We start from the raw sequence: 12,235 nt of genomic DNA, 5'->3' as shown, positions 1-12,235 counted from the left end.
GCTTTCACCGGATCTACCTTCTCCTCCGGAGGTGGATGTTTCTTTGCTTTCACCCCTTCAAAGTGGTTCCTCACTTCTTCTCGTGCGATCTCGGCGTTCTCCTCCGGGGTCCTCTCGTATGGTAACTTCTCTGGAGTCTTCAGAGAAGGACCAAATCTGTACTGCTAGACGCCGGCAGAGCAGACGGAGTGGTTGTCTTCTTTCCTTGCTTACGAGGCGGAGGAGAAGGACTACGATGCGCCGGAGCAGCCGGAGCGGCGGCAGGTCTCTTCCGCCCTTGCTGACGAGGCGGAGAAGGAGGAGGCTGGCTGCTCGGGCGTGTCGGCGCAGGCGGAGAAGGAGGCGGAGTGCCGCCACGCGCTGGAGAAGGAGCCGGTCGAGTGCCCTGATCGTCACTCACTGGAGGAGGAGGCGGTGGAGGAGGCGGAGTGCCCTGGCTCACCGGAGGAGGAGGCGGTGGAGGAGGCAGAGTGCCCTGACTTGCCGGAGGAGGAGGAGGAGGCGGAGGCGTCCAGTTCGGAAGGTTGATGAGTTCCTTCCGCCATAGGCATGGAGTCTTCAGAGCAGACCCCAGCCTAGTCTCCCCTTCACCGGTAGGGTGGTCAAGCTGGAGGTCCTCAAATCCCTCCGTTATTGCATCCACCATCACCCTAGCATATCCTTCTAGAATCGGCCGGCAGTGAAAAGTTGCGCCGGGTTCAGTAGGATAAACAGAGCCAACAGCCGCCTTGACCTTCAAATTCATCCATTGCGTCATAAGGTGGCAATTTTGAGACTCCGTGATAGCATCCATGGGATAGCTGGCAGGAGCCGTCAAGGCATGCTCCGGCTGAAGCAGCTCGGTGGAAGCCACGCTTCTTCTCCGCTGAGATGGCGGGGTAGCTTCGGGGGAAGCTTTGGCAGTACGTTTGCTGTGATTTGCTTCTCGTTCCTCTATCGCTTGTACCCTTGCTTGTAGCGCCTGCATTTGGGTCTGCTGCACTTTTTTCCTCCTCTCATGGGATTTGTAACCGCCTGCGTCCGGAAACCCAACCTTCCACGGGATGGAGCCTGGCGCGCCTCATGTCCGTCCAGGGTGCTCAGGATTCCCGAGGGCCATTGTGAGCTCGTCGTTCTCTCTGTTTGGAAAGAATGTCCCTTGCTGCGCTGCTTCGATATACTGCTGAAGCTTCCTGACTGGTATGTCCATTTGATTGTTCGTCCAAATGCACTTCCCTGTTACAGGGTCCAAGGTTCCGCCAGCCCCGAAGAACCAAGTCCGGCAACGGTTTGGCCAGTTAATTGTCTCTGGTTCGATCCCTTTATCAACCCAGATCATTCTCAGTCTTGGCCCACTTAGGCCGGGCTACGAGGTAGCCACCTGACCCCGTGCGATGGTGATGCCTCTTCTTCGCAGCATTTTGCTTGTTTGTCACCGACATCTTCTTAGTCTTTTCCGATGTCTTGTGGGCCACAAATGCGGGCCAGTGATCTCTGATCTTCTCATATCTGCCCTTGAATTCTGGTGTCTCATTATTTTCGACAAACTTATTCAGATCTTTCTTCCACCTCTTGAATAGTTCTGCCATCCTCTTAAGAGCAAAAGACTTGATTAATTGCTCTTTAACTGGCTTCTCTAGATTATCCTCTGGCGGTAGGGTGAAATTTGACTTCAGCTCAGTCCAAAGATCATTTTTCTGCATATCATTGACATAAGACACCTCAGGGTCTTCTGTAGCCGGCTTAAACCATTGCTGGATGCTGATCAGGATCTTGTCCCTAACCAAAACCCCGCACTGAGCAACAAATGCGCTCTTTGTCCGGAGGGGTTCAATCGGTTGGCCGTCGGGCGCGATTGCTATGATCTCAAACTTTTCATCCGAGCTCAACTTTTCTTCGGGCCTCGTCTCTTTACCGAAGTTGTGCTTGATCTGGAGGGCCAGAAAAAAGAACAAAGACTTAATTAATATGTGTACATACCAAAACAATGAATGCATCAATTAGCTAGTCAGCAGAAGCTTAAATAATATATATACCTGGCCGGACTCGGTTCGGTCACCGGAGACGTCATCATGGTCTCCTTGCACCGGTATTGGGTCACCGGAGCCGTCCTCACGGTCTCCTTCTTGCACCGGCATTAGGTCACCGGAGCCATCATAATCATAGCTAGCTGCTTCCATACCATCGGTGTCGTTGAGAAACAACGAGCAGACGGCATCACTTCCTCGTGCGATTATGTCCCCCAACAACTCTTCTTGTACTGTGTCTCGGGCGGTGTCCATAGTTTCTACAAATATTGACAACATGGCAATTATTATTCAAACATGACAGATGGATATATTAGTGGCAAACGTAGAACTAATATTAATTAGTGGCCTCGATGTTGCTTCTCTAGGGTTTGGGGTGGCCTCGACGCTGCTTCTCTAGGGTTTGGGGTGGCCTCGACAACGCTTCAAGGATAAAAAAAGAAGAGGAAGAAGAAAAAAAAAGAGGAGAAGAAACCCTCTATTCTTTATTCTCCTCTTTTTTTCTTCTTCCTCTTTTTTTATCGGGAACGAGGGTCATCGAGGGTCACCGAGCGGTAGAGGAAACCCTAAATAGCAAGTATCGTGGGTGTTCAGATCCTTGTATGCACCACGGTAGAGGATGCAGTCATTAGGGCATGCATGTATCTTCTCCACCTCCAATCCTAGAGGGCATACGACCTTCTTTGCTGCGTATGTACTATCGGGCAATTCGTTATCCTTTGGAAGCTTCTTCTTCAATATTTTCAGTAGCTTCTCAAATCCTTTATCAGCCACAGCATTCTCTGCCTTCCACTGCAGCAATTCCAGTATGGTACCAAGCTTTGTGTTGCCATCTTCGCAATCGGGGTATAACCCTTTTTTGTGATCCTCTAACATACGATCAAACTTCAGCTTCTCCTTTTGACTTTCGCATTGCGTCCTTGCATCGACAATGACCCGGCGGAGATCATCATCATTGGGCACATCGTCTGGTTCCTCTTGATCTTCAGCAGCTTCACCCGTTGTAGCATCATTGGGCACATCGTATGGTTCCTCTTGATCTTCACCAGCTCCCCCCGTTGCAGCATCACCGTATTCAGGGGGCACATAGTTTTCATCGTACTCTTCTTCTTCGCCATCTTCCATCAGATCCCCTATTTCTCCGTGCATCGTCCAAACATTATAGTGTGGCATGAAACCCTTGTAAAGCAGGTGGGAGTGAATGATTTTCCGGTTAGAGTAAGACCTCGTATTCCCACATTCAATGCATGGACAACACATAAAACCATTCTGCTTGTTTGCCTCAGTCGCATCGAGAAACTCATGTACGCCCTTAATGTACTCGCAGGTGTGTCTGTCACCGTACATCCATTTGCCGGCTCATCTGCATGCATTATATATAATTAAGTGTCCAAATTAATAGAAGTTCATCATCACATTAAAACCAAAATGCATACATAGTTCTCATCTAACAACATATAGCTCTCCAGGGCATCTAATTAATTAAACCATACATTGAAACTATGTAAAACATTTCAATGCGAAAACAAATGCGATCATAATTGCAACCAAGGTAACAATTGATCCAACGGCACAATGATACCAAGCCTCGGTATGAATGGCATATTTTCTAATCTTTCTTATCTTCAAGCGCATTGCATCCATCTTGATCTTGTGATCATCGACGACATCCGCAACATGCAACTCCAATATCATCTTCTCCTCCTCAATTTTTTTTATTTTTTCCTCCAACAAATTGTTTTCTTCTTCAACTAAATTTAACCTCTCGACAATAGGGTCGGTTGGCATTTCCGATTCACATACATCCTACATAAATAAAATCTATGTCACATTGGTCGGCATAATTTTCATAAACAATAAATAAACCAATAGTTATAAAGATAATATATATACCACATCCGAATCATAGACAGGATGAGGGCCGACGGGGGCGGATACCAAAACCATCGCACTATATAAGATGCAATAATAAAAGTAAGAAAATAATACAAGTATCTATGTAAAGATACAAGTAAGAATATTTTTCCTTTCAGAAAGAAGATAAGAACAAGAGGCTCACCACGGTGGTGCCGGCGATGAGCTCGGCGCGGGTGATCGACGACGGTGAAGACGGGGACGGGGCGTGACGGACCACTAAACCTAGACAAATATTATGGAAAATGGAGCTTGGAGGTCGAGCTTGGAGAGGAGAAAGCTTAAGTAGTGTGGCTCGGGAATTCCATCGAACACCTTGTGTGCATAGGAGGTGAGCTAGAGCACCACCAAGCCCTCTCCCCCTCGACCAGAGAAAAACAGAGCACTGGGGTGCTCTGCTCGCGAGCGAGGGGTATATATAGGCACCTCATTGGTCCCGGTTGGTGACATGAGCCGGGACTAAAGGGGAGCCTTTGGTCCCGGTTCAAGCCACCAACTGGGACCAATGGTGGTGGGCCAGGACCGAGGCCCATTGGTCCCGGTTCATCCCACCAACCGGGGCCAAAAGGTCCAGATGAACCGGGACCAACGGCCCACGTGGCCCGGCCGGCCCCCTGGGCTCACGAACTGGGACCAATGCCCACATTGGTCCCGGTTCTGGACTGAAACGGGACTAATGGGCTGACCCGGCCTGGACCAAAGCCCTATGTTTCTACTAGTGTGTGGTATTGGAATTCCTAGTGTGTTAAGGCAGTATGACTAGTTTTAATATATACTAGGTTGGTGCTAGATAATTTTGGGTGTTGTAATATAAAAGGTTGATTCTAATTGTCGAAATGTCTTAACTTGTGTCATCTAGTCTGTAGCCATTTTTGGTGTGTAGAGGCAGCATAATCAATAGTTGAGTATAGTTTTTTCATCTGTACTGCTGCAATTATAGTTGTTTCATGCTTTACCAGTGGCAACATCTAGTTGTTTTGAAGGTCCTCATGATATACTCGTCTAGCTTGCTGTCAGACTGTCTAAGCATGTGTACATGAAACCAATTCACTAGTTCATGTTGCTTTCTTGCTAGCATACATGTTGCTTGCTGGGATACATGCTTAATTAGGGTTTCCATCAGCAGTATTTGCTTGTATCAGTAGCACTTGGAGAAGAAGCTACTTGCTTGCTTATTAATTAGGGTTTGTATCAATAGTACTTGCTTGCTTCTCTTCATTGTCCTTCACTGCTTGCTTCTTTCTATCAATAGCACTTTGCTTGCTTGTTTCTATCAGTAGCACTTTGCTTGCTTCCTTGTATTACTAGCACTTATGCACTTTGCTTGCTTGCTACTAGTGTACATGCATGCTTGTTTATGGCACTTACATGTTTGGTTAATTAATAACACTAGATCACTGTATTGTTGATCCATCAAGTTTGTTTCACATGTATGTGCATGATGGTCCAAATGATTTCCTTTATTGATACAAGTGCATCATTTTACTTTATCCCTGTTGTATCTGATTGTTGTTTATTCTATTTTGCAAGCACCACCTCAAGATCATCCATGGCAAGGAGGACAAGGTCAAACATGTGGACAACCGTCGGTATGCAACTTGCTCCTTGTGGTTATACTACCAGTTTCATAAAATTTGTGTCTTGATATGCTAAGTGAAATGTATTGCTGCAATCTGAATAAGCTGGCTTAATTGCGCCTGTGTGTTGTTAGTCTTCCTTACCTGAATAACTAGGATTAAATGATAATAAAATATCATAAGATATGTTTGGCCGTCTATCCATGCATTCCAAACATTCACCTAATAGTCACGTTTCCTTTATCATGCAAAGAAGAGCCTCTCACCGAGTACGAGAAGGTTAGGGCTAGAAATATGATGAGGAACAATCGGATGTTCCAGTCCCTTGGCATCGGTGCAATAGCGTCGATGATTAGGAAAACAAATGATGTACAAGAAGGTAGAAGTGATGAGGTTCAAGAAGGTAGTGGAGTTATTAATGATGACCCAGAGTACAATCCTAAGGAGGATGAAGTTATTGTTGGAGAGGAAGTGGATGATGTCGTAGTGAAGAAGACTGTTAAGGTGCAAACTCTGTCTTGCTTGGAGGGTTGGGGTTCTTGTATGCTATGTGTTTCCTTGTGCTCACATATTTCTCTTGTGATCTAATGCTTTTTCCATGCTGTTTATACGAGGCACTGATGGAATCTAGGACGAAGAGGCCTGGTGTAAAGAAGATAGACAGGAAGAAGAGGAAGAGCTCAAAAACATCTGCTGCAATGCCTGGAGGAAGGGTGATGGCCCCAGCTCCAGGACAAAAAAAGAGGATCCTGGAACCTGATGAACCTGCCCCTGATAGAGTCACAAGGCATAAAGCAAAGATGGCGACTGCGATGGACCATCAGGAAAGTCTGCTGCGTATGGACTCTGAGACCTCCGTGCAAATGGGTAATGAGTTGCCGCCCATGGATGAAGGAACCACTCTCCGCATAGATGGAAGTGGCACTGTCTGCCTAGATGAAGGAGGAACTATCTGCATAGATGAAGCAGGCACTGTCCACACAGACCTCAGCCCTGTTGCACCTTCTATTGACAGGAATGCTGTCATCAATGAAGAAGAATAGCAGCTTGTGCTTCAACCAGGCAAGTTGACCTGTGCAATGCTCTCTTTTACTAATACATTTTCCAAATGGAATGAGCATGTATGCTTTTGTCGATTCCCGCATTTGTCGATTTCTATTATAATTTATGAGTTCAATTTCATTTTCAGATGCAATGACTACCAAGACTAGACTTAGAAAGGGCAAAGGGCTGGAGAGAATCACCAAGTCGCTTGGTAGCAAGGTGTCTATCCAAATTGCCGAAGGGATGAAGCGTCCAGAGAAGCCTCTGCAGGTAGCAAAGCTTGCTTCTGAGTGTGGACTCGTTGCAAGAAGCCATCTTCTGGTTCTTCCTCACTTCAAGCTATACAAAAAATGCTAGTCTATTGGAGAACTACATTGGAAGCAGCTTGTTTCATAGTTAATGTGCTATCTATTTTCTGTTACACCTATGCATGATCACTAATATTGTTCCTACCTTGTTTGCTGTCTTGGTAGGTAAATTTTGAGACGAACACAGACTCGGAGACCATCAAGTCCGCGTGCAAAGATATTCTGCAGAAAAATTCAAAGAACAGACGCCATCAGATCAAGAAGAAGTATTTTGATACTATAGCCGCAAACAAAGTCAGCATCAAGTCTCCGGTGCCAGATCTGACGGACGGTGAATTTCAAGCTCTGGTGGAGATGTGGTCTACCCCAAGACACAAGGTTTGTCTCTGCTTTGTTTGATGCTTTATGTTCTGGACATGATATGCTAGTGCTAGATCATGCTGACAGTATGGTTTTTTGTAGGAAACATGTGTGTCGAACAAGATGAATCAAGAAAAAATTGTGTACAATCAGAGAACTGGTTGCAGGCACTACACAACACACATTTTTGCCACTTTGAGAACTTCTCTATGGAGACCTTACCTTTTGATCCTCGTTGAATAACATTTCTGATTCTTGCTGAATAACATTTTGATTTTTGTTGACAAACATTTCATAAAGAAGAGCATAAGGGTGAGGATCTGTCTGCGATTGACTTGTTTAAGGCCACCCACAACAGCAAGAAGCACGGGTTTTCAGAGCCAGTCAAGACTGCTATAGTGACTCACTCCATGCTTTGTCCAGCCAGTTCAAACTTTTGCGTAGAAATCTCAGTCTTGTTTGATTCACAGCCAGCTTTGTTGTTGTTTGATGTTGTTTGATTCTAAGCCAGTCAAGAACACACGCTATGTTCCATGCTTTGATGCTATTTGATAGTTCAACAAAGATATCAGAACTTGCTGTAGTTATTTGTTGCATTTTTTATGATATGATGAATTGTGATCTGAATGTTAGTTTGATGATCAGCTCACTCGGGAAGCCATCTTATATAGAACCGCCATTCTAGGCTTAATGAAGCGATCATATTGTTCCAATTGCATGTCTCCAGGTCACATAAGATACTAGTCAAATAATGTTGTCAAGTTACTAGTCATCATCTTCTTCTGTTTGAGTTTGAATAAAATTTCTATGTATAGATTTTGTGTGTAGGTTTTGTTTCTCTTGCTTGGTTTGGTTTGCAAATTGTGAAATAGATCTCCCACTAATGCCTATCATTTTCCTCCATATGCTAGCTTGAGATGGAAAAAATGAAGGACGCGCCGGTACCAGAAGGTGAAGAGCCAAAGTCTGCTGTTGAAATTGTTGAAGAAGTGCTCAAGACCAAAGTAAAGCAAAGCACATTCCTCAGGAATGTTGGGCTCCAGTCATCTAGGAACAACTCCGGCAAAGCAACTGCTGAAGTGGCTGCTCATGTTCATGATCTTGAGCAGAAGCTGGAGAGGTTGGAGCTTGAAGCTGAAGTGATGCAAGAAGAATTGTCGGCAATCAAGATGAAGACGGAAGAAGCTGAAGATGCACGCGACAAGGAACTTGAGCTGCTACGCAAGAAGTCTCAAGGCAGGATGAGAAGTTAGCCCACTTGATGGCTCTCTTTGGAGCTAAGGTAGTTTGAACTAAGAGTAGGATGAGTAGTTTGAACTTGTGAACCTGTGTCGCATTTTGGACGTGGGTTGCATTTTGGACCCGTGTTGCATTTTGAACCTGGGTAGTCTCAACTGCTGCTGTTGCATTTTGTTGCATTTTGCACTTGTGAACCTGGGAGCTATTATGTGAACCTGCGTTTATTTTCTGTGAAGTTATGCGGATCACTTGTGCACCTGGGCCTTGCTATTTAAAGTTATGCAAAATAGGAACCTGGCCTCCAAAAAGGCCGAGGCCCAAACATGAATTTAACTAAAAAGGATTGGGCCTAAAAAAAGAGTTGACTATAAGAAAAAAGTTTGTAAAAGGCTGCATACCAGAAAATAAAAAGGCCAAGGCCCAAATTAGAACTAGACTAAAAGGGCTATGGCCCAAAACAATAGTGCACTTTAGAAAAATTCATGAAAAAAAGGCTCCATTCCCAGAAAATAAAGGCCAAATTATTGGGCCAGGCCCATGCAGATAAGCAAAAATAAAGAGAGAAAAAAATAAATGGGCTGAATTATTGGGCTTGGCCCATGTAGAAGGCCAAAATGGACCGGGCTGATTCTATTTTACGACCTTTTCATTTGGTCGTAATTCTGCCACGTCAGCTTGCCACGGTGAATCTGGGCGGATTGCTAGTGACCAAAATAATTGGTCGTTAAATCTACGACCTTGTTTTTGGTCATAAATGTCTACGACCATTCCACAAGAAAGGTCGTTAATTTCAGTTTACGACGGCCGGCTTTTGACCTTCTGTTTTTGGTCACAAAAATATCACAAATGGAAAACAATGACCATTCAGTGACCAATAGTGGTGGTCACAAGTTGACATATTTCTTGTAGTGTATCTGCGGAACCAGGTACTTTTGTGCTTCCATTAAGTCAACCATCCGTTGAACCATCGACAGGGCAGAACAAGCGCAGGAAATCAGGCCTCGGCAAGTACTTTCCCGCCAATCTCACAGGAGCCGCCGGCAAGGATGTTGCCGTGGACACCGAGCCTGCCATGGGGACAAAGACTCCGGCAGGGCGTCAAGCCCTGGCCGTAGAGACAGCCGCTCCGATGGCAGGGGAAATGCCTTTGGTCCTTGTCGTCGAGCCCTAGGCTCCGGCATGGGCACATCATACTGTCCGATTCCTCCAAACAGGGGAACTCCCTGACGAGCAGGAAGAAGCGGAGAAAGTAGCCCGTCGGTCTGCCATGTATCAGTTCGTCGACGAGGTCCTGTACAGAAAAAGATTGAACGGTGTGAAATTGAACTGCATTCCCCGGGAGGAAGGACTGAACCTGTTGGCAGAGATACACGAAGGCATGTGTGGCTCCCACATAGGGTCGAGGGCCGTTGCCGGCAAGGCATTCCGGCAAGGTTTCTTCTGGCCCACAGCCCTCTAGGATCCAACGGCACTAGTAACCAAGTGTGAAGCGTGCCAGTTTGATTCAAAGAAGCTGCATCAACCAGCTCAAGCTTGATACGTCCATTTTGCATCATACTTTGATATTGATATTTATTGCATTTTGTGCTGTTATTACACGTTATGTTACAATACTTATGCCTATTCTCTTTTATTTTACTAGGTTTACATGAAGAGGGAGAATGCCGACAGCTGGGATTCTGGGCTAGAAAAGGAGCAAATATTAGAGACCTATTCTGCACAGCTCCAAAAGTCCTGAAACTTCACGGAAGTCATTTTTGGAATTAATAAAAAATACTGAGCGGAGAAAATACAAGAGGGGGGCCACACCCTGGCCACGAGGGTGGGAGGCGCGCCCTACCCTCCTGGGCGCGCCCCTGCCTCGTGGACCCCCTGGCAGGCCCCCGGTGCCCATCTTCTGTTATATGAAGTCTTTCGTCCGAGAAAAAAATCATAAGCAAGCTTTCGGGATGAAACTCCGCTGCCACGAGGCGGAACCTTGGCGGAACCAATCTAGGGATCCGGCAGAGCTGTTCTGCCGGGGAAACTTCCCTCCGGGAGGGGGAAATCATCGCCATCGTCATCACCAATGATCCTCTCATCGGGAGGGGGCCAATCTCAATCAACATCTTCACCAACACCATCTCCTCTCAAACCCTAGTTCATCTCTTGTATCCAATCTTTGTCCCAAAGCCTTAGTTTTGTACCTGTGGGTTGCTAGTAGTGTTGATTACTCCTTGTAGTTGATGCTAGTTGGTTTATTTGGTGGAAGATCATATGTTCAGATCCATTATGCATATTAATACCCCTCTGATTATGAACATGAATATGATTTGTGAGTAGTTACGTTTGTTTCTGAGGACATGGGAGAAATCTTGCAATTAGTAGTCATGTGAATTTGGTATTCATTCGATATTTTGATGAGATGTATGTTGTCTTTCCTCTAGTAGTGTTATGTGCACGTCGACTACATGACACTTCACCATTGTTTGGGCCTAGAGGAAGGCATTGGGAAGTAATAAGTAGATGATGGCTTGCTAGAGTGACAGAAGCTTAAACCCTAGTTTATGAGTTGCTTTGTAAGGGTCTCATTTGGATCCACATGTTTCATGCTATGGTTAGGTTTACCTTAATACATATTTTGTAGTTGTGGATGCTTGCAATAGGGGTTAATCATAAGTGGGATGCTTGTCCAAGAAAGGGAAGCACCCAAGCACTGGTCCACCCATGTCGGTGTCAAAACCGGCGGATCTCGGGTAGGGGGTCTCGAACTATGCGTCTAAGGCGGTTGGTAACACTAGGCGGGGGACAAGATGTTTTTGATGGAGGTAATACCCTACTTCCTGCTTGATTGTTCTTGATGCTATGAGTATTACAAGAGTTTATCTACCACGAGATCGTAGAGGCTAACCTTAGAAGCTAGCCTATGGTATGATTGTCTGTTGTCCTACGGACTAAAACCCTCCAGTTTATATAGACACCAGAGGGGGCTAGGGTTACACAAGGTCGGTTACAAGGGAGGAGATCTACATATCCGTATTGCCTAGCTTGCCTTCCACGCCAAGGAGAGTCCCATCCGGACACGGGACGAAGTCTTCAATCTTGTATCTTCATAGTCCAACAGTCCGGCCAAGGGATATAGTCCGGCTGTCCGGAGACCCCCTAATCCAGGACTCCCTCAGTAGCCCCCGAACCAGGCTTCAATGACAACGAGTTCGGCACGCAATATTGTCTTCGGCATTGCAAGGCGGGTTCTTCTCCAAATCCTGAATATCTAAGTATTGTCCGGCTCCCATAAATGTTGGACTTCTTGGCTTCTGCGCCCAATGAGGGCCATCTTCCACGCGTCGAGCGAATGCGAGGAGCCAGGGCGTTTTTACATTTGCCCCCTCACCAGGTAAGTAAATCGCATATTAAAGGGATGGGGATTCTTAGATCCAATCCACACCATCTTCCCATGGCGAGAATCCATCGAAGCGCGCTCGGAAAAATCCATTCCATCATGGTCGGCCATCGCAGCTCATCCTCTCGCTCCTGTAGCCCCAAGCCCGGTGATTGGGAGAAGTGTTCCGTCCCACACGGCTGATTAGTAGAGTTGCAGACCCAGGGATTTCTCCCTCCGGCGTATATGGTTCCCGTCAGAGCCGGGCTCGCCACTTATAATGGCGGGGAGCAAGTGGAGAGGTTCCCCAATCCCTCCAAGGGGGAGCGGGTATGCCTTGTCCCTTACTTACTAAGGGGACTCGGATTTCCGATTAATCCGTTCCTCCGCGGACTCCTGGAGTTTTATGGCCTCCAGTTGCATAAT

The sequence above is a fragment of the Triticum urartu genome, chromosome 3A, assembly GCF_056163025.1.
Source record: "Triticum urartu cultivar PI428250 chromosome 3A, HENAU_Tu73, whole genome shotgun sequence".
Classification (NCBI taxonomy): domain Eukaryota; kingdom Viridiplantae; phylum Streptophyta; class Magnoliopsida; order Poales; family Poaceae; genus Triticum; species Triticum urartu.
Note: the sequence above shows the minus strand (reverse complement) of the source record.